The sequence below is a fragment of the Spermophilus citellus genome (assembly GCF_964194105.1).
Source record: "Spermophilus citellus genome assembly, chromosome: 9".
Classification (NCBI taxonomy): Eukaryota; Metazoa; Chordata; class Mammalia; order Rodentia; family Sciuridae; genus Spermophilus; species Spermophilus citellus.
In genome coordinates this window covers 14751060-14775097 of record NC_138191.1, presented here as the reverse complement: position 1 = coordinate 14775097, position 24038 = coordinate 14751060, and the positions used below count along the sequence as shown (strand labels likewise).

Here is a 24038-nt window from a genome sequence, read left to right as displayed (position 1 = left end):
TGGGTTACTGAAAGGTGTGTTGTATACAATAGCACTTGGTCTTGTACCTTGTTCCTGTTCTCCAGTAAGGACCAATGTTACTGTTTATTCTGCCCTAGACAGACTCTGTCAGAGGGACTTGACTCTCAGAATCTTCCTTCCATCTTCCTGTTCTTCTTCTCTTCCTTTGGATACCCTGATATTGAGAACAAATAGTTCTCCTAGATTAAGAAAAATAAACAAAATCTCCTGCAGACCATAAACCAAGCAAAGCAATGTTGCCAGGGTTGAGCAATATTGTCCCTGCTAGGCTTTGTGCACATACAGCTTCTATTTGGCCACTCTCAGATTAGCCTATTCCTTTCTATAGGTTGGTGTCTTTTTTCCTTGAGTGTTTACCTGTGCTGAGATCCCTTCTCTGGCCTTGAAAAAGGGAGGAAAAGAGGAGATATCAAGTTAGCAGTAGTTCGTCCCTCCCTTTCCACTGCCCTGAGAAGTCTGTTCATCCCTCCCTTTCCCCACCCCGTGACAAAGCTCTTTATTGTCTCCATAGTTTTCCCTTTTCCATGATGTCATATAGTTGTGATCATACAGTATGTAGCCCATTCAGAATGTTTTCTTTCACTAAATAATAAGCATATATATTTCCTGTCTTTTTGTGGCTTGATATCTTTTTTTTTTTTTTTTTTTGGCAGGGGGCAGGGGGGCGGTAACTGGGGATTAAACTCAGGGGCACTCACCACTAAAACACATCCCTAGCCTTATTTTGTATTTTATTTAGAGACAGGATCTCACTGAGTTGCTTTTGCTGAGCCTGGTTTGAACTACGATCCTCCTGCTTCAGCTTTGGGAGCCACTGTGATTACAGGCATGTGTTCCTATGCCCGGCACATTTCTTTTTGGTGCTAAATAATATTCCATTTTCTAGAAGTACCACCATTTATCCATTCACTCTTCAGGGATATCTTGCCTGCTTCCTAGTTTTGGCAGTTATGAATAAATTGTGTGTGCTTTGTGTGGACATAAATTTTCATCTTATTTGGGTCGATACTAAGGAGTGTAATTTGCTGGATCCTAAGGTAAGGGTATGTTTTATTTTATAAGGATATGTCTTCCAAAGTGGCTCTACTTTTCACAGTCACAATAGATTTGACACTTTGAAAGTAAAAGCAAGTTCAACATGTCTTCCAATTTTGTTTAAAAATTTATCTTAACATATGTAAATTTTTCTATTTTTTTTTTAATAAAGATGTGGATGGATACACTCCTGACTCTTAATATAATGGCCTTAGCTAGGTTTGATATAAAGAAGGAAAGGACTTTTTTATCCTTTTATTTATATAGCTTTATATTATTACTTTGTGTAGCTTTTTGTTACAAGAAACAAATGTTATAGTTCTTTCTTCAATCTAATAAAGAAGAGGGGAACAAGGTGACAATATGCTCCAAAGGCCCAGAAGTGTAAAAATTCTTCATTCCCCAGGAGGTTCCAGAGGGGAGATAGATATATATGGGGACAGTAGCATATGAAGATTAAAATGCTCTCATTAGCAACTTGGCAGAGGCCTGATATTCCAGTGTAAAGCTCTGGTAAACTTGATCAGGCCCAGGCTTTCCACCCTCTGCCTAAACCCAAATGTTGGGTCCTGAATTACTAGTTACCTGAGAGAGGGTGCGAGAGACCAAACTGAGCTCCTGAATTCGAGAGTCAGGGAGCCAGGCCTGGCTCTAGGGTTGGCTAACAGGGTGACAGAAAGGGCAAGACTCCTCTGTAAAGAACATGGCCCAGTCACTGTCCTTGTAGTGGATCAATTTAATGAGCAAGAAAAAGTGAAGAAAGGAGGCTCTCTTCAGTGAGCATTATTGGTCGTAACAGAAAAATTTGAAAACTGCTTTGGAGTAGGTCCCATTAAACAAGTGAGAAGAAAGCAATGAGGAATTAACAAAGACAAAATTGAAGAAATCTGAGAGCCTAAAACATGAACAATTCATTGTAGCTTCATGAAAATGAAAGAAGAGTGTTTTAAAGGATGGTAATAAACTGTGTCACTTGATAGTGTCAAAGAGATCTTTGGAAAGCAACAAGATATCAGAGGGCAGTGGATTATGGGATGAGGATCATTTTTGGGTTTTGAAAAGCTTTAGTAATTCTGTGACTAAGAAACCAGATTGTGGAGGAAGTTATATGGGTAGCAGATGTAGGGGTTCTCACAGGCATATTTGGGAGGAGTAGGAGGAGAAATAACCCACAACAGGGGTAGACCTTTTCATGTTTCCACACAGTAGGGAAGACTTGAAGTACCTGGTAAAGAGAGAATGATTAAAGATAGGTGAAAGAAAAGAAAATTTGATGGAGAAATATTCTGACAAACACAGAAGAGAGAATCAATAGCTCTGTGGAAAGGCGAATCTTAGAGGGTTATCTTTCTCTGAAGCAAAAGAGGAAAGAGGGTACTTGTCAGCATGAAAGCATTTGGAAGTGCAAAGTAGAAAAGATGGTGCTACATACTGATCTCTGTAAAGCAAGAACTGAGGTGACCCGATAGGTGCAGGGCAGTCCCTGGGCTTAAGTAGACTGGAGATTTAAAAATGGCTCTAAGTAAAATGGGCCAGTGGATTTGCTGTGTATGGCACAGTGCTCATTGGACCATAGACTTCTCAAGGGCAGTGACTGTGTTTTATTTGTAATTTATCTCTGGATTAATGTTCTATTTTGTGTTTACTGTTATATCCTCACTAGCACTCAATGAATATCTGAATGGATGGATGCATTCAAGAGTGAATGATCTGGTGTCTGGTATATGCTCATTGAAAGGTTATTTTAATTGAATTAAACTACTATTGTCCCTAATGAAAGTCTCTATGAAATTAAATATAATCATTAAATTAAACCCACAACACTGTAGTTTGGAAACAGGACTTAATAAAGTTGGTGGTACTGTTTTTATGAGCAACAAATCATGAGTGTTGGCTTCCCTTAGGATATGGGATGGTAGCAGTGTTTTGTTTGGGCAGTGCTAGGTGAAAGGGTGTATTGTTAGATCTAGCACACATTGTTCTGCTGCTTGTAGCTCTGGAATCTGGCCCAGGTTTAGAAGTATCATATCGAGGCCCAAATTTGTGGTTTCAATGGCCCCAAAAGAACCTGCACCTCCTTGCTCTTACCTCCTCGTCAGAATGTTCCAGAACATTGAGACAGTTCACATCTCCCTATTTAAAAGTGAACAAATGACTAGCACGTGCTTTAGATAGACTTGGGGGCCTGTGTTCATAAATCTTATATTAGATGTGATAAGTGAAGAGCAAGATTTAATGGCATGTGCTTTTACTTCAGTAAATGACTTTGAAAAGGAAGACAGGGACAGATACTACTTAAATAAAGAAAGGAAATAGCTTCTGGTCTTTTTTCTAAGCGTGAAAAGGAAAGTGATGATAAGCTCTATCATTTAGTTAATAATTAAATGTCGAGGGGCTAGGGTGTAGCACAGTGGTATAGCATGTACTTAGCATGCATAAGGTCCTGTGTTCAATCTGCAGCACCAAAAAATAATAATAACTCATAAATAAAATTAAAATAAATAAGAACAGATATAAAGAGATTAGTTCTACAATAAAAGTAATTGTATACAAAACACTCTAAAGTATAAAAAGGAAGCTTTACTATAAGGCTAGTAAAATGTGACTTGTTCACTGGTAAAATCTTTTGGTTCTCTTCTTTAAAAAAAAAAAAAAAAGCATGGATCTTATTTTGATACTAAATCAATGAACTTATATTCCTGATTGGTTATTTCTTAGAAAAGGAAAGTTGAAGTGATTCTAATATGAAAGCATGCATTTCTCCTCTGCTTATCAGCTTAACATGAGGAGTTTGCAGTTTCTTCCTTACTGAAGATGGTAACAGGACCAAAACATTTTACTCTGTGTCACTTTTGGTTGTTAGGAACTATCACAGTAGAGTCCTGACCCCTTGAACCATAGCAGCAGCAGAAGAGCAAAGAAGGAACTAGATTTCCAAATATTTTGTTTTCAGATGTTATTTGTTCTGTTGAAGTCATTTTACAACATCTGATACTGATTTTGAGATTATTTGTTCTTTTTTAAGATTCAGATTTTTTAAAAATAAACACATTTCCACCCAGTTTTCCCATAGATCCCATATCTGAACTCAAGACATCATGATCCTCTGGCATTCTGCTGTGTTTCTGCCCTTGCCAGATTAGGGGTGCTCCTGGATGCCTGGCAGCGGCCACACAGCACTAGTCTTCCAGAAGAAAGGAAATGTCACTATATTATGGATTAGACACACACTCTACCTAAGGGCACAGTGGTATACTTAGCATGCACAAGGCCCTGTGTTCAATCCCCAGCACCAAAAAATAATAATAACCCATAAATAAAATTAAAATAAATAAGAACAGATATAAAGAGGTTAACTTTTTTTTTACAGTAAAAGTAATAATATACCAAACACCCTAAAGTATAAAAGGCAGAACTAGTCAAAAGTCACACTGAAGTTGTACGTAAACTCCTTGTATATTTGTGGCTGCCTCTTAAACAGCACCGATAAAGTGTCGGGAAAATATCATATAAAATTCTCTCTGAACCTTCAGGTAGGATTTCTTGCACAATAAGGCAAGTTGAATAAATATACCCTGTTCATGGATAGGCAGAACTAACATTATCAAAATGGCGATATTACCAAAAGTTCTCTATAGGTTTAATGCAATGCCAATCAAAATCCCAGCGGCATTTCTTGTAGAAATAGATAAAGCAATCATGAAATTCATATGGAAAAATAAAAGACCCAGAATAGCAAAGCAATTCTAAGCAGGAAGTGTGAATCAGGCGGTATAGCGATACCAGATTTCAAACTATATTACAGAGCAATAGTAATAAAAACAGCATGGTACTGGTACCAAAACAGGCGGGTGGACCAATGGTACAGAATAGAGGACACAGAGACTAATACACAAAGTTACAACTATCTTATATTTGATAAAGGGGCTAAAAGCATGCAATGGAGGAAGGATAGCATCTTCAACAAATGGTGTTGGGAAAACTGGAAATCCATATGCAACAAAATGAAACTGAATCCCTTTCTCTCGCCATGCACAAAAGTTAACTCAAAATGGATCAAGGAGCTTGATATCAAATCAGAGACTCTGCGTCTGATAGAAGAAAAAGTTGGCTCCGATCTACATATTGTGGGGTCGGGCTCCAAATTCCTTAATAGGACACCCATAGCACAAGAGTTAATAACTAGAATCAACAAATGGGACTTACTTAAACTAAAAAGTTTTTTCTCAGCAAGAGAAACAATAAGAGAGGTAAATAGGGAGCCTACATCCTGGGAACAAATTTTTACTCCTCACACTTCAGATAGAGCCCTAATATCCAGAGTATACAAAGAACTCAAAAAATTAGACAATAAGATAACAAATCACCCAATCAACAAATGGGCCAAGGACCTGAACAGAAACTTCTCAGAGGAGGATATACAATCAATCAACAAGTACATGAAAAAATGCTCACCATCTCTAGCAGTCAGAGAAATTCAAATCAAAACCACCCTAAGATACCATCTCACTCCAGTAAGATTGGCAGCCACTATGAAGTCAAACAACAACAAGTGCTGGCAAGGATGTGGAGAAAAGGGTACACTTGTACATTGCTGGTGGGACTGCAAATTGGTGCGGCCAATTTGGAAAGCAGTATGGAGATTCCTGGGAAAGCTGGGAATGGAACCACCATTTGACCCAGCTATTGCCCTTCTCGGACTATTCCCTGAAGACCTTAAAAGAGTGTACTACAGGGATACTGCCACATCGATGTTCATAGCAGCACAATTCACAATAGCTAGACTGTGGAACCAACCCAGATGGCCTTCAATAGATGAATGGATAAAAAAATGTGGCATTTATACACCATGGAGTATTACGCAGCACTAAAAAATGACAAAATCATGGAATTTGCAGGGAAATGGATGGCACTATAGCAGATTATGCTTAGTGAAGCTAGCCAATCCCTAAAAAACAAATACCAAATGTCTTCTTTGATAAAATGAGAGCAACTATGAACAGAGCAGGGAGGAAGAGCAGGAAGAAAAGATTAACATTAAACAGAGACATGCGATGGGAGGGAAAGGGAGAGTAAAGGGAAATTGCATGGAAATGAAGGGAGACCCTCATTGCTATACAAAATTACATATAAGAGGTTGTGGGGGTATGGGAAAATAAACAAGGAGAGAAATGAATTACAGTAGATGGGGTAGAGAGTGAAGATGGGAGGGAAGGGGAGGGGGGATAGTAGAGGATAGGAAAGGTAGCAGAATACAACAGTTACTAATAGGGCATTATGTAAAATTGTGGATGTGTAACCGACGTGATTCTGCAATCTGCATTTGGGGTAAAAATTGGGAGTTCATAACCCACTTGAATCTAATGTATGAAATATGACATGTCAAGAGCTTTGTAATGTTGTGAACAACCAATAAAAAAAAACTTTATAAGGGGGTTATAAAGGTAGTTGTTAAACACATACTAGTCTAAGAGCATTTTATTATAAATTCAATTAAAATTATAACACACCAGGAATTTAGAAAGTGGTCCGTAGTTGTAATTATTGTTAACTAAAAGGTGGCTAGGATTTGGATGGGCAGTTGGGAAGGGCTCATTTGAAAATTCCCACTACTCATCTTGGTGATTGTAGTCTTGCATTCCCTAAGCATCATGGAGTGTTTATTTCTGCTTCATTCAAATACATATATTGAGCCTCCACCTGTCAGTGTTAGGAATAAACACATGGCTCTTGTTTTTGAGGATTTCACTGGCTGGTAAGGGTAGCAGACATACAGGACAAGTAAATTACAGTCCAACCTTGTGCTGTAACAGAGTCAGAACAGAGTATTGTTCGTGCTTATACAGGCAAGTAACTCATTTTACCTCAAAGATTTGGAAAACACCACAAGTTTGGTGATGTTTGGAGGGTCTTAAAGGTAAACTGAAATTTGTCAGATAGCGAAGGATGTGTCAGGCAGAGGGCAGTGCATGTATAGAGGCTTAGAATTTAGAAAGAGTGTGGCTTTTTCAGGGAACTAAGAGTACAATCTGCAGATTTGAGCTGGAGGAGGAAAAGGCTATAAATTTGAGCCTTATTCATTCAGCCAATGCCAGTGGAGTAGTAGGTCAGCAAAGAAGTAAAAATTGCTAGAAATACGAAGGAACTTGAAAAGTTCTTTGTTTCTTTCATAAATCATCTGATATGTCATTGGATGTTTTTTTCTGCTGCAGCATTTTTAAAAATCATAAGTTTGTTACGTTAGAAAATAAGCAAAGAAAAACTCTTTCTTAAAACTGAACTGGTGACATTTCAGCAGCAGCCTCTCTGCCCAGCTAGGGTTCTGCCTGTCCACACAAAACAGTTCGTTCCATTTGGTCCTCACATTTCCAATTCTTCCTCATTGCTTAATGTTTCAGACATGAGCTTTTGCTGTTGCTTTCTTGTATCTGTGACTTTGTCATAAGAATATCAAAATGAAAGACTGTTATTTTTCACAAAACATCCAAGAGTTTACTGACTAAGGCAAGTAATGGTGTTATTTGTGGTACCAAGTATTTTATCATTAATACCTGCTCAGCTCGCAGTAATTTGTTGGCTAAATGAAAAATAATGTACCCTCACAGTACACTTTCAAAAGTGTATTTGGAATTGTTAAAAACTACGAGCAACATTGTATTATTGATGCTAATTACTTTATTAAAATTTAGCTCTAAAGAGTTATGAACAACATTTTAAAATTTTCTATTTGGGAAAGAGGGGAGTCCCCCCAAATCATAAGTAAATTGCATTTAAGTTTTTTACAGTTTGAGTATTTATTTTGTTGTGAAGCTGCTGAAAAATTATCTACTTACAAAAATAGAATATATCCATTTAAAAACAAAATGTATTAAAATGGATAAGATGTATAAAAATAAAATCAGAGTGGAGAATATACGGACTAGAAGTGTTTTCTTAAAAGAAACATGATAAATATTTCATTGGTAAATAAAGGCCGCTTTCTGGAGCTGTTGGAAAATGAAAATAAAATATAAATGAGAATAATTATTTTGATTTACACATTCACAGCTTGGTTACTACAAATGCCAAATGAGATTATTGGGATTAGGGAAACAAAACTCTGATGCCACATTATTTTACAAATGAAATAAATGTTTCTTCAATTTATTTACCAGTACATGACAAACCAAGTTCATAACCGAAAGAAAAATTGGCTTACGCAAACAATCAGAGAAGGAAAAGCTTTCTTAATTAAAGAATATTCTTGAATGTTATTAGGTCAGTGAGACAGTTGACTAAGGAATGTACGTTGTTTTATACATGCACAGAGTGAGTGTAAATCAGCATCAGGATTTACTTGTGCCACTGAGCACCACAGTGTGGGGCAGAGTTTTAGAGGAAGAGCGAAGTGCTCGCCTGTGCACAATTCTAAGATTTAATAGGAAGTTGGAGGAATTGAAAACTCTGTAATGCCTCCAATACTGACACTTCTTTGATACCATCCTCCCTGCATCTGTATCTGGGTTGCCAGTTTTTTCAAAACTTTTATAAGAGGCCCAAAGATGTGACATACAGGAAGCGATGTGGCATGTCAAAAATATATTGGATTATTTGTTCTCTAACTTTATGGGCTGTCAGTGAGAGCTTCCAGAGATTATAAACATACTCTTTTAAACATAAAGAGGGATGGTGAATTAATGATCGGCTGACACTGGTTTGAAAATTCAATTTTTTCTCTTTTTTTCTCCCAAGTTTATCAATTACATACACAGTGTTTTTAGAGATTCTTTCCGAAGAGCTTCAAAGAAAATTTATAGACATGTGTTTTCAAAAGTAAAAGAAATAGCTCATTGTTTATTTTCTAAGAAAAGCTATCTCTCTGGAGTGATTATGCAAAAAACAATCTATTAAAATTTCAAAGGAAAACCATTTCCTTTAGAAAGAGAACAACAGTGGCTCATGGCAGTTCGGCTGCATTTCATACTACCTCATCAGAAGAAAATAGTATATGCTCAGTATTTTGCAACAAAGGAAATAGTATTTGTTAAGTTGACATTTACATTTTTCTGAGTGATTATAACTATTTGAAGGTCTTAACATATAACATAGTGGGAATTTTTCAGAGATACTGTTTAAATAGAAGAAATAAATGGATTAAAGCCCACCATGGGCAATAATTTTAAGGAACCAATGCAAATATGACCCTAGGAGTTTGAACTGGTCCCAGAACAAAATAACAGCAACTTCATCTATGATTACACCCACTTAGTTGATCTGGACTGGTTGTTTATTTGATGTGGTCTGCTCAGTAATGGTTCCCGTGTCTCAGCACCTGTACAGTCATGGTTTGGCCAATCCCAGTAGTCAATGCAGAATGCTTTTATTCCATTCTGCAACGCCCCAGCATGGGCTTGTGCAGCTCAACAAGAGGAGCTCAGAGGCCTGGGTAATGACACTCTTACAGCAATGGCAGCCAGATTACAGATCCCAGGAAACACACTGTGTCAGTTTTCTGCATTAGTCAAGTACACTAGTTTCCTAAGGCTGCAGTAACAGAGTACCTCAAACTGAACAACTTAATACAACAGAAGTTTATTCTCTCATAGTTCTAGATCCTGGGAGCCTGGAAGCCTGGGAGTCTGAAATCAGAGTGTTGGGTAGAGTACGACCCTCTGAAGCCTAGAGGAGAATCCCTCCTTGCCTCTTCCCAGCTTCTGGTGGCTCTCAGATGTCCTCGATGTTCCTTGGCTTGTAACCTCATCACTACAATCTGCCTCCATCATGCGTCTTCTTCCCTCTGTGTCTCTATGTGTCTTCTGAGAAAATGGGTTGTTGAATTTAGGGCCCACCGTAATCCAGGATGACCTCATTTTAACAGATTACAACTGCAAAGACCCTCTTTCCAAATAAAGTCACATTCTGAAGTTCCAGGTGGACATAAATTTAGGGGGACATATTTGAGCCACTATTCCAAGCAATGGAAATACTATAAATTTAATCTTATGTAGAAGAATGTCAGTTGTTATATAAATCTTTCTTCCATTTGGGACTTCATAGATCCTAAAGATGAATGAGTATTCTTAGTGTTTTAGTTGTACATGGTATTAACTCTAGTGCTAAGATTTATGAAAAATAGCATGGCATAAAAATGTTAAATGTAAAACATTAATCTAAAATTTCCCAGAAGTCTTTTTACTTGGTTAATTAAGGCTAATTCATAGAGATACTTACCTCTACCATGTTTTATTAATCTTTATGTGTGTGAAATCATATTATAAAGAATTCATACACTAAATTAAGGGGTTTGGACTTAACCCTGTAGGAAAGGAAGAATCTAGTAGAGAATTCATTATTTTAAAAATATAGATCAGCTGATGGCATAGAGGATGTAGAAGTCAGAAGCTATTGAAACAGCACAGGTGAGATGATGATTGGAAGTGAAACTGTGTTAACGTCCTGTTGACTTAGTAATTTATTAGACGATGATGACAATAGCTGACATTTATTGAACACTTTCTACGTGCCAGTCACTTTTAGTGCACCAATGTGTTTAATTATTATAATAATCCAATGATGTAGAACTATTTAAATTCTTATTTCAGATTAAGAAACTCAGTGACAGATTTTTGCCAAAAATCACATAGCTTTTAATTATAGAAACCAGGGTTTGAACCTAAAAATGTAGTGAGCGAAAAGAAGGAATCTGGGGACGACGTAAGGAGAATGGTTCTGTCATTAGGCTGGACTGAGAAGACTGAAGCCAAGCAGGTTTGAGAGGAGCTGACCAGGTTGTGAGCCAATAGATTTTGTTTTAGATATAGTAGTAAATTCAAAATCTGCTGGTGGGAAATCCAAATGGATATGTCCAGTAGCGCTCTGAAAGTACTGAAAATGATATATGATGTTAACATTCATTTTCTCTGAATAAAGATAATACTGTCTTCTAATATATACTTTTTGTAGCTTAAGTAAAATATTAAAAACTATTGATGCTATCTTATAGATCTGAATTTAGGGTAAGGAAGGGTGGGTGCTTTTAACAGGGTGAGTATCTTTGTGATGAAATATTGTTATGTCCTTTTTACATTAAGTTAGGTAAGTAAATAACTACCTTATTTAGAACTTTGTAGAATTTTTTGGCCGATCAGATAAAGGGAGAAATTAGTGACAAACATGTAACCAGCTGGTCACAAATGAATTTTCTGCATCACAAATCCCCCTTACTCACCTTTCCCTCCAAGCTTTCCGCCAGACATACCCCTGCATTGCTCTAACCACAGGGTATTCTGCGTCAAACCTGGCTGTTTATGGGATCTGCTTTTGTTGAAATCATTAAAGAAAGAAATGCCTGTGAGTTCTCCTTCTGAAGCACTGCCTGTTTTCTGTGTCATTTTGGTCTCATTAATCAGCGCTCCAGTAAGGCAGACACTGTGCTGTGTATTTTACTGTCCCCAGCACAGCGGCTTCTACATCTCTGCCTGGAGGCCGATGCATTGGGGAAAAGGAGAGAGGGAAACCATCAATCTTCCCAGTTGCTCTGTCAGCAGCGATTCTTTTCCCCTTCCTGTTGGCTGTCTCTCTCACCACCTGTGTTTAGAATTAGCACTGAAGCTGCTGCCCAGATGAATAAGAACTACTGTCCTTGTCACCTGCCCCAGTACGGGCCACCACTTCTTAATGACAACGAGTATATCAAGCAGTGAAGTAAGCAGTGTAGGAGACGCACACATCCCCTTAAAAGTTTATTATAACATAAAAATAAAGGAGAGTTTAAGTCATACATTCTAGAGGGTAGCATCACTTATGGATCAAAGGGGTAAAAGCAAATATCTTGAGTGCCCTTGATATCTTCTCATGGTCTGGCTCTGAATCATGTATGGCTGAAGTTGATCCACCTGGGTCTACATCCTAGCTCCACCATTCACAATCCATGTACTACTCATTTAACCCCTCTGTGCCTCAGTTTTCTTATCAGTAAAATGGGGATGATAGTACTACCTACCTCACACTTTTTGCAAGGATTGAGATAATGCATTCATCATTCTTGCTGTAGGACTTCCCAGTAAATACTCAATAAATGCTAGCTATCATTAACTTCCTTGTTACAATAAAACTGAGGCTCAGAGAGGTTAAATAATATGTGAAAAGTACTAGAAGGAATAGAAGAAATTGAATCTAGCACTCTCTGATACTTGAAACTTACGTACTCTATATCATACTATATTATTTCCATCAGTTTACAAATAACTTCATATGTGACCTTTACACATCATTAACATTACATCTTTATTTCCCACTATGTAAAATGGAAATTGTAATTACTGATATGCTTGTTAATATAAGACTTTTTTTTTTGGTGGGAGGGGGAGTAGTAGTGGGGCTTTAAGCCAGGGGCAGTTTACCACTGGGCTACGTCTCCAGCTCTTTTATTATTTTTGTTTTTGACACAGGGTCTTACTGAATTGCTTAGGTCCTCACTAATTTTCTGAGGCTGGCCTTGAACTTGCAGTCCTCCTGTCTCAGCCTTCCTAGCTGCTGGGATTACAGGCATATACCACTGCACTCAGCTAATACAAGACTCTAAAAGTTATATGCAATTAGCTTAATCAAGCTCTATGCAGAAAAACTTGATAACAGAAAATGTTCACATTCTTAAAAAGCAATTAAACAATACAAAAGTGTCAAAAAGGACATATTATTCCCTTGCCCCCTGGGTAACCACAAATAAGCTAGATGTGTATCCTTGCTTCCTTTTCAGCATTTATCTATTTAACAAATGTTTTATGTAGAACAGCTTTGGGCTGAGTGATGTCCTTGGTCCTGTTACTGTTCTTCTTCCCATTTTACAGATGAGGAGGTTCTGTGACTTGCACAAGGAAACAGCTAAGATAGTATTGTATGTCAAAGTTCTGGCTCCAGAATCAGGCTTCTCCCCTCCATTAATTTTTGGAAGGCCTACATCATTCTTATCTGTTTCATAATATTCCATTGTTGAAAAAGAAAACTAACTTATTTACTACCCTATTGATGGATATTCATTGTAGTTCTTTTATTATTAAACAATCACATAGGAAATATCAGGTGTCCTTACATTCTTGTGTATTTCTATAGGACAGATTTCCATATGCTGAATGGTTCAATCAAAATTAAACACTTAACATTTGACCTCAATAAATGGTTAGATAACTTATGAAGTTATGAAGTACCTGCCAGGCCCTGAGCATTTTATACTTACAGTCCTCTTTCCCCTCTATGAGGTAGCTACTATTATTATTATCCCATCTTTTAGATGCTCAAGACTACATAAGTAATGGAGCAAGGACTTGAATTCAGGCAACCTGGCACTAGATGCTGCTTTCTAACCATAACCAGACTAGTTATTATCATATTTTACTCTTTGTCATTCTTCTAACTTACTCCAAAGTTGGGTTAACAATCTCAGCTGACACGAGGGTCTGGACTGAATGTGGCTGGAACAATCCTACAGAATTCTATTAGCCTCCACGTTGGGTGATAAGGGAGGGAGCCGTGACTCCCTGGGAAGTGAGATTTGTTTCACCTGGTAGAAGTTGGGATGGCCAAAGAGATACCATTTTTTTGTGAATTATCTTTATGCCATGAAAATAATTTTAGAACTGTTTGCTCTACACTATGGGTTCTTTTGCCTCTCTCCCACAGATTCAGAACACTTGAAAGAACATGGAATTATTATTTCATATGTTGTGTGGAAGAATTTTGGCACCTCAGCTTCACCTGCTAAGCCTACCTATTCTTTTTTATGTAATTTTTAAAATTTATGTATGACAGCAGAATGCATTACAATTCTTATTACATATATAGAGCACACTTTTTTATATCTCTGGTTGTATTCATAGTGTATTTACACCATTTCGTGTCTTCATACATGTACTTTGGATAGTAATGATCATCACATTCGGCCATCGTTAATTACCCCATGCCCCATCCCCTTCCCCTCCCACCCCTCTGCCCCATCTAGAGTTGTCTATTCCTCCCATGCTCCCGCTCCCTATCCCACAATGAATCAGCTTCCATATTGTATCAAATAAAACATTCGGCATTTGGTTTTTTGGGATTGGCTAACTTCACTTAGCATTCTCTTCTCTAACTCCATCCATTTACCTGCAAATGCCATGATTTTATTCTCTTTTATTGCTGAGTAATAGTCCATTGTGTATACATGCCACATTTTTTTAATCCATTCACCTATTGAAGGGCATGTAGGTTGGCTCCACAGTTTAGCTATTGTGAATTGTGCTGCTATAAACATTGATGTGGCTGTGTCCCTGTAGTATGCTGTTTTTAAATCCTTTGGGTATAGACCGAGGATAGGGACAGCTAGGTCAAATGGTGGTTCAATTCCCAATTTTCCAAGAAATTTCCATACTGCTTTCCATATTGGCTGCACCAATTTGCAATAAGCCTACCTGTTCTTAGACCAGGTTTTGGTCAACTAACTGAGCTAACCATGAGACCCCCTACAGTGTGCTTGAGTGTTGAATCCAGACTCAGGTAAGAGAGGTTATCAAAAGGAGTGTTTGTCAGAAAGGGTAATGGGCAGAGAAGAGCTCCAGGCAGAGATAATTTTGTCTTCTGTTGCAATTGTGTTGTTAAAATATCCTAGTGAGATCGTTTTGTTGGTGAAGTCCAAGCTATATATGCTTTCTGAATCCCTGAGCCATAAGGCTTTATGGAACTGGACATTGCCAAGTAACTCTACCTGACCATCTGAGAGGGTGTGCTTACTGCCTGTCAGGTGTCTTCTTTCACCATGGTAAGGCTGGAACCACACCTTCATACTCTGCTGACCTCCATGGCTGCCACATGTGATAGTTGAACTGCCTGAAACCCAAGGGACCTCTGACCATACATTAATAGGTGATCATCTCAGAGATTTTATTGCCTTGAAATGTAGCTTATAAACAAGTGAACATACTCTTCAGATTTTTTTTTACAGTCTTTTCATTTGTGTGTTTCCATATTTCCTAGCAGGTTGGCAGCTTTTGAGAATAATTATGTAGTAATTGGCTTAGAACTCTGGATTCCCAATCTTGACCTCACATTAGAATCACCTGGGGAGCTCTTAAAACTCCTGATGTTCATGCCAAATCCCAGACTGATTAAATCGGCATCTCTTGCAGGGGGGTGGTGGTGATAGCAAGGGGACTTAGGCATTGATTATTTTAGAAAGCTCCCAGATGATTAGAATGCAGCCAAGATTGAGAGCTATGAGGTTGGAAGATATCTTCTCCTTTTCATTCATAGTGTTTTCATTGGTACCTCATGTTATGCTGCTGAAGTTAATTTTAAGAATAGATTATTGAAGCCCAAAAGCCTCTCTCAAATTTAGCGTGATTCAGAATCACCTGGAAGAGTTGTTAAAGCACAGATTGAATAACTTCTCCCATTTCTTCTTCTGGGTTAAGCCCACTGTTAGAATTCCTGATTTTGTAGGTCAAGGAGGAGATCCAAGAATTTGCATTTCTAACCAGCTCCCAAGTTTGTGAGCAGATGGAAGATGAAAGGATTGAGCACAGATTCTCAAAGTGTGTTCCCTGGGCCACCTTCCTTCTGCTCTTTGCCACCAATGGTGGCCAGAGCAGCCACCTCAGATAGTTCAAACTCAAAATAACAGTGTTGGAAAACACTGTGAATGCTGGTGGAGGCCTCATATTGCCCTACCTTCAAGTAATCATCCAACCTAATTAAAAGCAATATATATGCAAAAGCAACCTCCTCTTCATGCAAAACCGCTCCCCCTAAGTCCCTTCACCTTCAGAATTGGAGCCAACCCTGGATAAGTGTCTAGTGTCCCAATGTGGCACTTGGATTTCATTTTCCCACAGAAACAATTTTATGAATGTTTAGGTACAGCCAAAATCATTGCTGTTATAACCATTCTTCAGGAGTATTGTAGCTCAAAGAGGCTTTGATGGGCTGCCTCCCGGGAGCTTAACCTCCATCTAAAGAACTGAGTTTCTGAGTTGCATAAAACCAATTTTAAAACAGACTCTTAGAACAAAACTTGTTTAGCAACTGCCTGTAATGGGAACATTCGGTTCATTTTGTTTGCAGTTCATTTTTCTCTTTATGTTGGGAGCCAAAGTTGGAGGAAACGGTTTGTCAGGCATTCAGCTAACATTTATTAGGTGCCTACCATATACCTGGCACTGTGCTATTTACTGGAGATATAAAGATGAAAAAGACAGCCCCTGCCCTAGAGGAGCTCATATTCTAGGTGGGAAAATATTTACTAAGCAAATAAGAAAATATTTACCAGGTTACCAATGTGATATATGCAGTCATGAAAAACGGATGAAGGAGGAATCTGTTCTGCCTGGAGGGAGGGGGAGGGAGGAAAGGAAGAGTAGGAAAAGGAGTGGGTCCTGGTAGGAGAGACTGATGGGGAAAGCAGAGTGTTTGAGAGGATTACAGTTATTTAGATTGTTGGGTTTGAAGACCAAGGAGAGTTCTTCAAGCAGAAAAGCGGGTGGACGTTCTAGGGTGATGGGACAGTGTGACTGCAGAGAGGAATGAGCTGCACAAGAAAGTCAAGGAATCAGGTGAGCTCCCCATTTAGTGAGATTGAAGGACATCAACTACACCCTCCCATTTAAGCCTTCTCCGAGGGGTAGAAATGAAAGAAAAAGTTACTCTAAGTCGGTATGGTATATGTGGTGTTTACACTTTTATCCCAGGCTCTTTTTTTAAAATTTTTACTAGTGTGTTGTATTTATATAATGGAGTACATTGTGACGTATTCATATGTGCACATTACATAATTTGCCCTTCCTTCTTCCCCCCACCCCCTTAACCCATTCTTCTCTTCTGACCGTCTCTTCTTCCTATTTACATGTTTTTCATTGGGATACTATAAATATAAATAGAAGTGGGATTCATTGTAATAAAGAACTTTCTTTTCCTGTCTATTTCTCACCACCCTGAGGAAGACAATTTTAATTTTCAACAGAATATTAAAGCTTCTGAGATATCTTGAATCAAGTAGTTTCAGACTATACTCTGACAAGGCCACTCTCGGGTTGGCTGGATGAACACAGAGCAGGGAAGGCCTCTTGAGTCCCCCTCACTGGGTCCACCATTATCTAATCACTTACCAAGCTCTTCTTTGGGAACATCTGTTAAGAATATTAAATTCAAAAAGAGGTACACAACTTTTTAAAGATTTTTAAAATAATATTCTAATTCTCACACATTTCAGTAATAGTCTGAGGACTTTGGTGTGGGTATCCAGATCTCTCAGCTCCTGGCAAGTTGGTAAGTATTCTCACATAATGAGCTGAAGAGGGACTTTGGGCAGATATTGATGTGGATGTGTGAATGTGGTTATGATTGGCAGGATGTGTCTTCAGACGGCCACAAAATAGGTAATGATAAAATTGCATCCCAGTCTGAACACTTTAAGAACCTAGGTTAGAATTTTCTTATGAGGAAAAACTAATCTTAAGCATTTCAGCACTTTTTTTTATACTTAAGTTTTAGTATTTCTTGATCTCTTATCTGTATTTACTGTGCATTTAATAGAAAAATAAATTATGCCATGATCATTAGAATGTACCTGGCAAGAACATGATCCTTGCTGATTTGATTTAGCAAGCAGTATTATTAGGAGTTAAAAATATTTCACATTATATGTCACGTAGTGTTAATGCCTTGTTTAGATGATATATGTTAACTTAGTTTTTACTCACCTTTCTAATGAAAACTAAAGGGACTTATAGTTTATTCTCCTCTTACATATAACCTTAACATTTAAATGTGGCTTAGCTGCCCTGAGATGATGATGGGAGTCAAACTATCAGGACTTTGAATTTTATCATTTCTGTCAGATAAGGAGATGCTCACTAAGGGGCTGTTTGTCAAACGGAGGGGGGGAAAAGAGAGTGAGAGATCTGAAGAAAATAACCCAAAGAAATGTTTAAGCCCCAAAGAAATAGCTACAGAAGAAAAGAACATTGTAAATGTACAAGCCTGCTGTCTTAGTCCATGTGTGCTACTGTAACAAACCACAGACCATTTATAAAGGTAGTTTATAAGGTTTTTTGTTTGTTTGTTTTTGTGGTACTGGGGTCAAACCTGGGGCCTTGTGCGTGCTAGGCAACTGCTCTACCACTGAGCCAGGTCCCCAGCCCTGGATGGCTTATAAAGACCAGAAATTTATTTCTTACAGTTATGGAGGCTGGAAGTCCCAGGTCAAGGCACCAGCACTAGTGTCTAGTGAGAGCTGCTGTTTCCAACATGTTCTTTTATTGCTGCATCCTCTAGAGGGGAGGAACACTATTATCACATGGCAGAAGGAGTGAAAGGGCAAAAGAGAGTGCACTTTCTCAGAAGCCTCTTTTGTAAGGGAATTACTCCTAATCACTTCCACACAGGCCCACCTCTTCTTACTACTACACAGGGGATCCGTTTGCAACTTGAAATTTGGAGGGCTTGCATATTCAAAGGATTGAGCCTGGGAAGAACATGGTCCCCAGGTTGGCAGTGCTGAGTTGTGGATTCTGGTGCCCCTGCTGTGTCACCAGTGGTGTGCTCTTGGCCTTGTGATTAACACCTCTTCAGAGCACCTTCTTCTGAGAAGTGTGTTGGGGTCAGGGACTGGTGAGAGTTGGGGTGTCTAAAAAACCAGGCCAGTCATTTCTTGATGCTTTTATTAGTGCCTTATAGTTATATATAATAGTGGTGTTCATTTTGACATATTGCAAATGCATACAATTTTAATCCCCAGTGCTTCCCCTTTCTCCCCTTTCTGCCCTCCCCCTGATCTCCTTCCTCTACTCTGTTGGTCTTAAGTTTAGTTTTTTATTGGTTCATTATAATTATACATAAAAGTGGAACACTTTGTGCTATTTTCATACATGCACATGACATAATCTGATCAATCTCATTCTTCAATTTCCCCTTCTCATCCCTCCTCCTTCCACCTAGCTCTCCTTCCAGTACTGCTCTTCTATTTTCCTGAGATCCTCATTTTTATTCCTTATTTCTCTCTAGCTTCTACATATGAGAGAAGACATTCGACCCTTGACTTTCTGACTTATTTCACTTAGCATGATGTTCTGTAGTTTCATCCTTTTACCAGTAAATGACATAATTTCACCCTTCTTTATGACTGAGTAGAACTCTATCATGTATATATGCCACATTGTCTTTACCCATTGTCTGTTGATGGGCAAAAGCCGATTCCACAAATGTGGCTCTTGTGAATTGCACTGCTATAAACATCTGTATGCATATTATCACTATTGTAAGCTGATTCTAGTTCTTTGAGGAGTGGGATAGCTGGGTCGTGTGGTCATATGGAGTCTTTCGAGGACTCTCCATACTGTTTTCCAAAGTCCTTTCCTAATTTGCAGTCCTGCCAATAAGGTGTCAATGTACCTTTTCATTGCATCTCTGCCAGCTCTTATTGTATTCTCGATAGCTGCCGTCCTAACTGGTGTGAGGTGGATATCAGTGTAGTTCTGATTTGCAGTTCCCTGATTGCTAAGGATGTTGAACATTTTTTAATATATTTGTGGGCCATTGTATTTCTCTTTTTGAGAAGTGTCTATTTAGTTCATCTGCCCATTATTGTGTTTTTTGTTTTATTAAATTTTTCAAGTTTTTTAATATATTCTGAATATTAATCCCCGTATGAAGAGCAGGTGGCAAAGATTTTCTCCCATTCAGTAGGATCTCTCTTCACAGTCTTGTTTCCTTTGCTGTACAGAAAGCTTTTTAATTTGAGGGCATCCCACTTGTTGATTCCTGGTTTTATTTCTTCAGCTTTAGAAGTTGTTAAGACAGTCAGTGCCTGGGCTGTTATGCTGGGGCATTAACTCTGTCTTCTTCTAGCAGTTGCAGTGTTTCTCATCTACTTCCTAGGTCTTTGATCCATTTCAAGTTGATTTTTTGTGTAGGGCAAGAGATGAAGGATCTAATTTTATTCTTCTAAGTGTAGCTATCCAGTTTTCTTGGGAATATTTGTTAAAAATATCATTTCTCCAATGGCTGTTTTTAAGTCAGGCCAATCTTAAAGTCAAGAAGTTTTAAAGTGGATGCAACTCAGTGTGACAGAAGCAGCACAGAACCCAATGGCGACAGTTTCAATCCAGATCTGACCCACCTACCTGTGACCCTAGGTAGTTAAGTTAGCCTTGTGGTGTCCTTCCACGGACAGTGATATGCCAATGATTCCTACCTGCCTTAAACAAAATGAGGTCTATGAAAGGGCCAGGGACTACTTCTGATAGCTAAATTCATCACAAGAAGAAAAACACATCTGTAAAAGTATTTTATCAGCTGATCAAAGGATAGCCCAGTACATGTTGGGAAAACCCTCAAAATTTGGAAGTGACTGAAGCCTGTAGAAAACTTTTAAAAATGTGAAGGTTTTTGCTTTTAAATTCATTTACTAGACCAACAATATATATTAAGTGCTTATCATAGATGTCCTTAATAAACTCACAGTTAATAAATTAGTCATTCCTTTGTTTTGTTTTTGGGTACTACAGGATTGAAAGTAAAAAAAGAAAAAAAAAAGAAAGGAAAAGGGACCTCATGAAAAATAGAAGCAACACTAGTAGAGTAAAGAAAGGAAATCTGGAAGGAGGAAGGGGAAAGAAAAGGTACTGGGGAATGAAATTTAGCAAACGATGTTATGTGCATATATGAATATGTCACAACGAGTCCCACTACTATGTGTAATAATAATGCAACAATTAAAAAAAATAAATAGAATGATTGAACAATTGATGTTACAGCTGTGTATAGTAGGACTTTTTTTTTTGGGGGGGGGGTACCAGGAATTGAATTCATGGGCACCTGCCTACTGAACCACATCCCCAGCCATATTTTGTATTTTATTTAGAGACAGGATCTCACAAGCTGTTTAGCACCTCACTTTTGCTAAGGCTGGCTTTGAACTCAAGATCCTTCTCTCTCAGCCTCCCAAGCTGCTGGGATTACAGGCATGGGCCACCTTGCCTGGCATAGCAGGACTTTTTAAGGAGTCTTGAAACCTTTGGTTGAAATTTTTGTTTTCCACAACCATACTGAAGTTGAGTGTTTTACAGCCTACTTTTAATGTTTTCTATTTGGGATTAAAGGCAGAAACTCTCAAGTGAATCACAAACATTGTCCTTTGCCATACTTAATAGCTTAGAACTTTTCAATTAATTTTGAGTAGTCACTGAAATTAAGAAAATTATAGGGCTGGGGATGTGGCTCAAGCAGTAGCGCACTTGCCTGGCATGCGTGGGGTGCTGGGTTTGATCCTCAGCACCACATAAAAATAAAATAAAGATGTTGTTTCCACCAAAAACTAAAAAATAAATATTAAAAATTCTCTCTCTCTCTCTCAAAAAGAAAATTATAAATTTTTTTGTGTTTGTGAAATTGGTAAATCTGTTCTACCTCTGATTTGAAAATCCATTCTCTGTTCTGGAATATATCAAGTGCCAATGGTAGTGCTGAAAAACAAGCCAATGGATGCATTGGTTGCAAATGGCATTTGTTAAAGAACTGTGCCTTGAATAAAACTGAAGACCTGATTTGTAAAAATGCTCACTTTTGCTCCTCTGTCCAGCCTGGTGGAATTGTAGGCTAGTGTTCCTGCCTGCCCCATGGGTGAGTGAGCTCCTGTAGGCTAGTCTTGAAGCTGTTTTCTTTGCGGTTTGCCCCGGTCCATGGGGAAGCTGTGCATTCATTTTCATTCTTCTCCAGCTCCAGTGCTTTTGAACACAGAACCCCCATCTTCCCACCTCCCAAACTCTACATTCCAACGCTGTGATCTCATGGTACCAGGCGTATCTCCCCTGCCATGCCGGCAGGCTGCCCGCTGACTCTTGCAGGGGAACAGATGGGAACATAAACTCACGGTGGAAGAGCAGGATGCTCTCTGTATATTTTTAAGACCAGGAATCCAGTTCCCATTTAGAGGCTGTATTTTTTTAATAGCTCCTTGAAAATTGAACAAAACATTTCTTGTTGTTCTTATTTCTTGATAATATCATTCCCTCTGCCCCGATGTATAGAATCTCAGAAACTAGAGAATGGAAAAGATGTATTAGATCATGTCTAGCCCATTCCCACTGGTCAAAATTCTTTTTTCCCACAGTCTCTCCTCTAGTGCTTTTCTTTTCTAGTTTTCTCAAGAATTTGTTTTCTCCATTTCTCCTGGGGAATAATTTCTTAGTTTGACCATGGAGGAATTTATGGGGAAATATTCAGATTCTTTTTTTTTTTCAGCTTAATATTCCTGGTCTTCATAACCCTTTACATTACCATAAACAGTTCCTCTTTTTCCTAGGTCAAGTATTTCTGGATGGTATTTTTTTCCCTTCCATTTATTAAGTTCAGAGTTTATTTTTCTGCTTTGCTTTCTCTCTTCATCAATCAGCCTTAAAGCTCATTAATCATTTTTTACTGCACTGAAAACTCTTTTGCTTATTCCCATATCGGGAACCCAGAGCTGGTTAAGGTCCCTAGGTACTGGAGGAGGCTTCACTAAGATGTACTATGAGTACATGTGTTTCTCTCTCCTTCCCTCCCTCCCTCCCTCTCTCCCTCAATTCTCAACTAGAAACTGTTTGTAAATTGTGCTTTAAAGAGTTAGTTATCTGAAGGCCTAGTGTGAGTGTGTTTGTTTGTGATTTTGAGTGGTTAGATGACATTTGTTCTCAGTTATGTCAGTGATATTTTTCGTATCCTCAGAGCTGCAAATCTTTTGATCTCCTCCTGAGGGCTTGGATCAAGTACAATTCTGGACCTAATGTAACTGTAATGTGGCATTCTGTTTTAGAGCTGCCATCCTAGGAGCAGAAAGGGAAATAAACTGATATTTGTAGGAGTTGAAATTCTGGGGGAAAGGGTTGGGGAGATTTTGAGTAGTCTTTTAACATCCACATATTTAAAGCAGATTAGCTCTCAGTGTTGGGTATAAAGATAAATCTTCATCTGCTATACAGTTTCCTGGATTGGGTTAGGAGGTGGTTCTACCCAAAGCCATGTTATAAGACTCAATGTAACCCCAGTCAAAAATTTCAACAGATTGTTTTTTCTCTCTCTCAGGACTTGACAAGATGATTCTAAAATGTATTAAGTATAAAGGAGCAAGATCAAGTGAAATATTCTTGAAAAATAGAAAGACTTGATCTACCAGATCCCAAGACTTATTTAAAAAGCAGTGTCATACTGGCACATATACAAATAGACTAAGGGGACAGAAATGAAAGACCAGATCCTTAACAGATTCTCCATGTGGTGAATCCTTTATGACAGCTGTGGTATTCCAGAGTAATGTGAAGAAGCAGTCTTTTCAATTCAAGGTGCTAGAACCATCAGATATCCATGTACAGGGACCATCCCCCCACCCCCTACACACACACACAGTAAAAGAAAGAAAGTAGAAATGACGGGAGCGGGGTTGTGGCTCAGTGGTAGAGCGCTTGCCTAGCATGCTCAAGGCACTGGGTTCCATTCCCAGGCATCACATAAAAAATAAATAAATAAACAAATAAAATAAAGGTTAAAAAAAAAAAGAAAGAAATTGGATGCCTATCACAGGCTATATGCAAAAACTCCAGATGGATACCAGCATAAATGTGAAAGATAGAACTTTAAAGTGCACACACACACACACACACACACACACACACACAAACACACATGCTTTATATATATATGTATGTATACATGCACACATCTCCATGACTTTAGGGTATTGAATGTTTTCTTCTATGATAAAAAAGAAATCTGTAGTCAAAATTTATGTATTTGGCTGATAAAGTTAGAAACCTCTCATAGTCAAAAGATATGTAAAAAGACAAATAGGCACACAGTAAAAGAATATATTTTATGTATAATTGAGAAAGTATTCGTTATATAGAATATATACCAATTTTGGGGGGGCGGTGCTAGGGATTGAACCCAGGGCCTTGTGCATGCAAGGTAAGCACTCTACCAATTGAGCTATATCCCCAGCC

General features: G+C 38.3%; 1 protein-coding gene across 4 annotated transcripts in view; it reads left to right on the top strand.

Moving 5' to 3' along the window:
- LOC308656632 (tryptophan--tRNA ligase, mitochondrial) overlaps positions 1 to 24038 on the top strand; it is a gene marked incomplete at its 5' end in the record, with an annotated part of 82508 nt that overhangs the window by 25219 nt on the left and 33251 nt on the right. The window contains one exon of one of the 4 annotated variants that reach the window (XM_081307902.1): positions 20577 to 20681. The exons of the other annotated variants lie outside the window; for them this stretch is intronic. Of the gene's footprint in view, positions 1 to 20576; positions 20682 to 24038 lie in introns of those variants that run through there. 4 annotated transcript variants of the gene reach the window in all.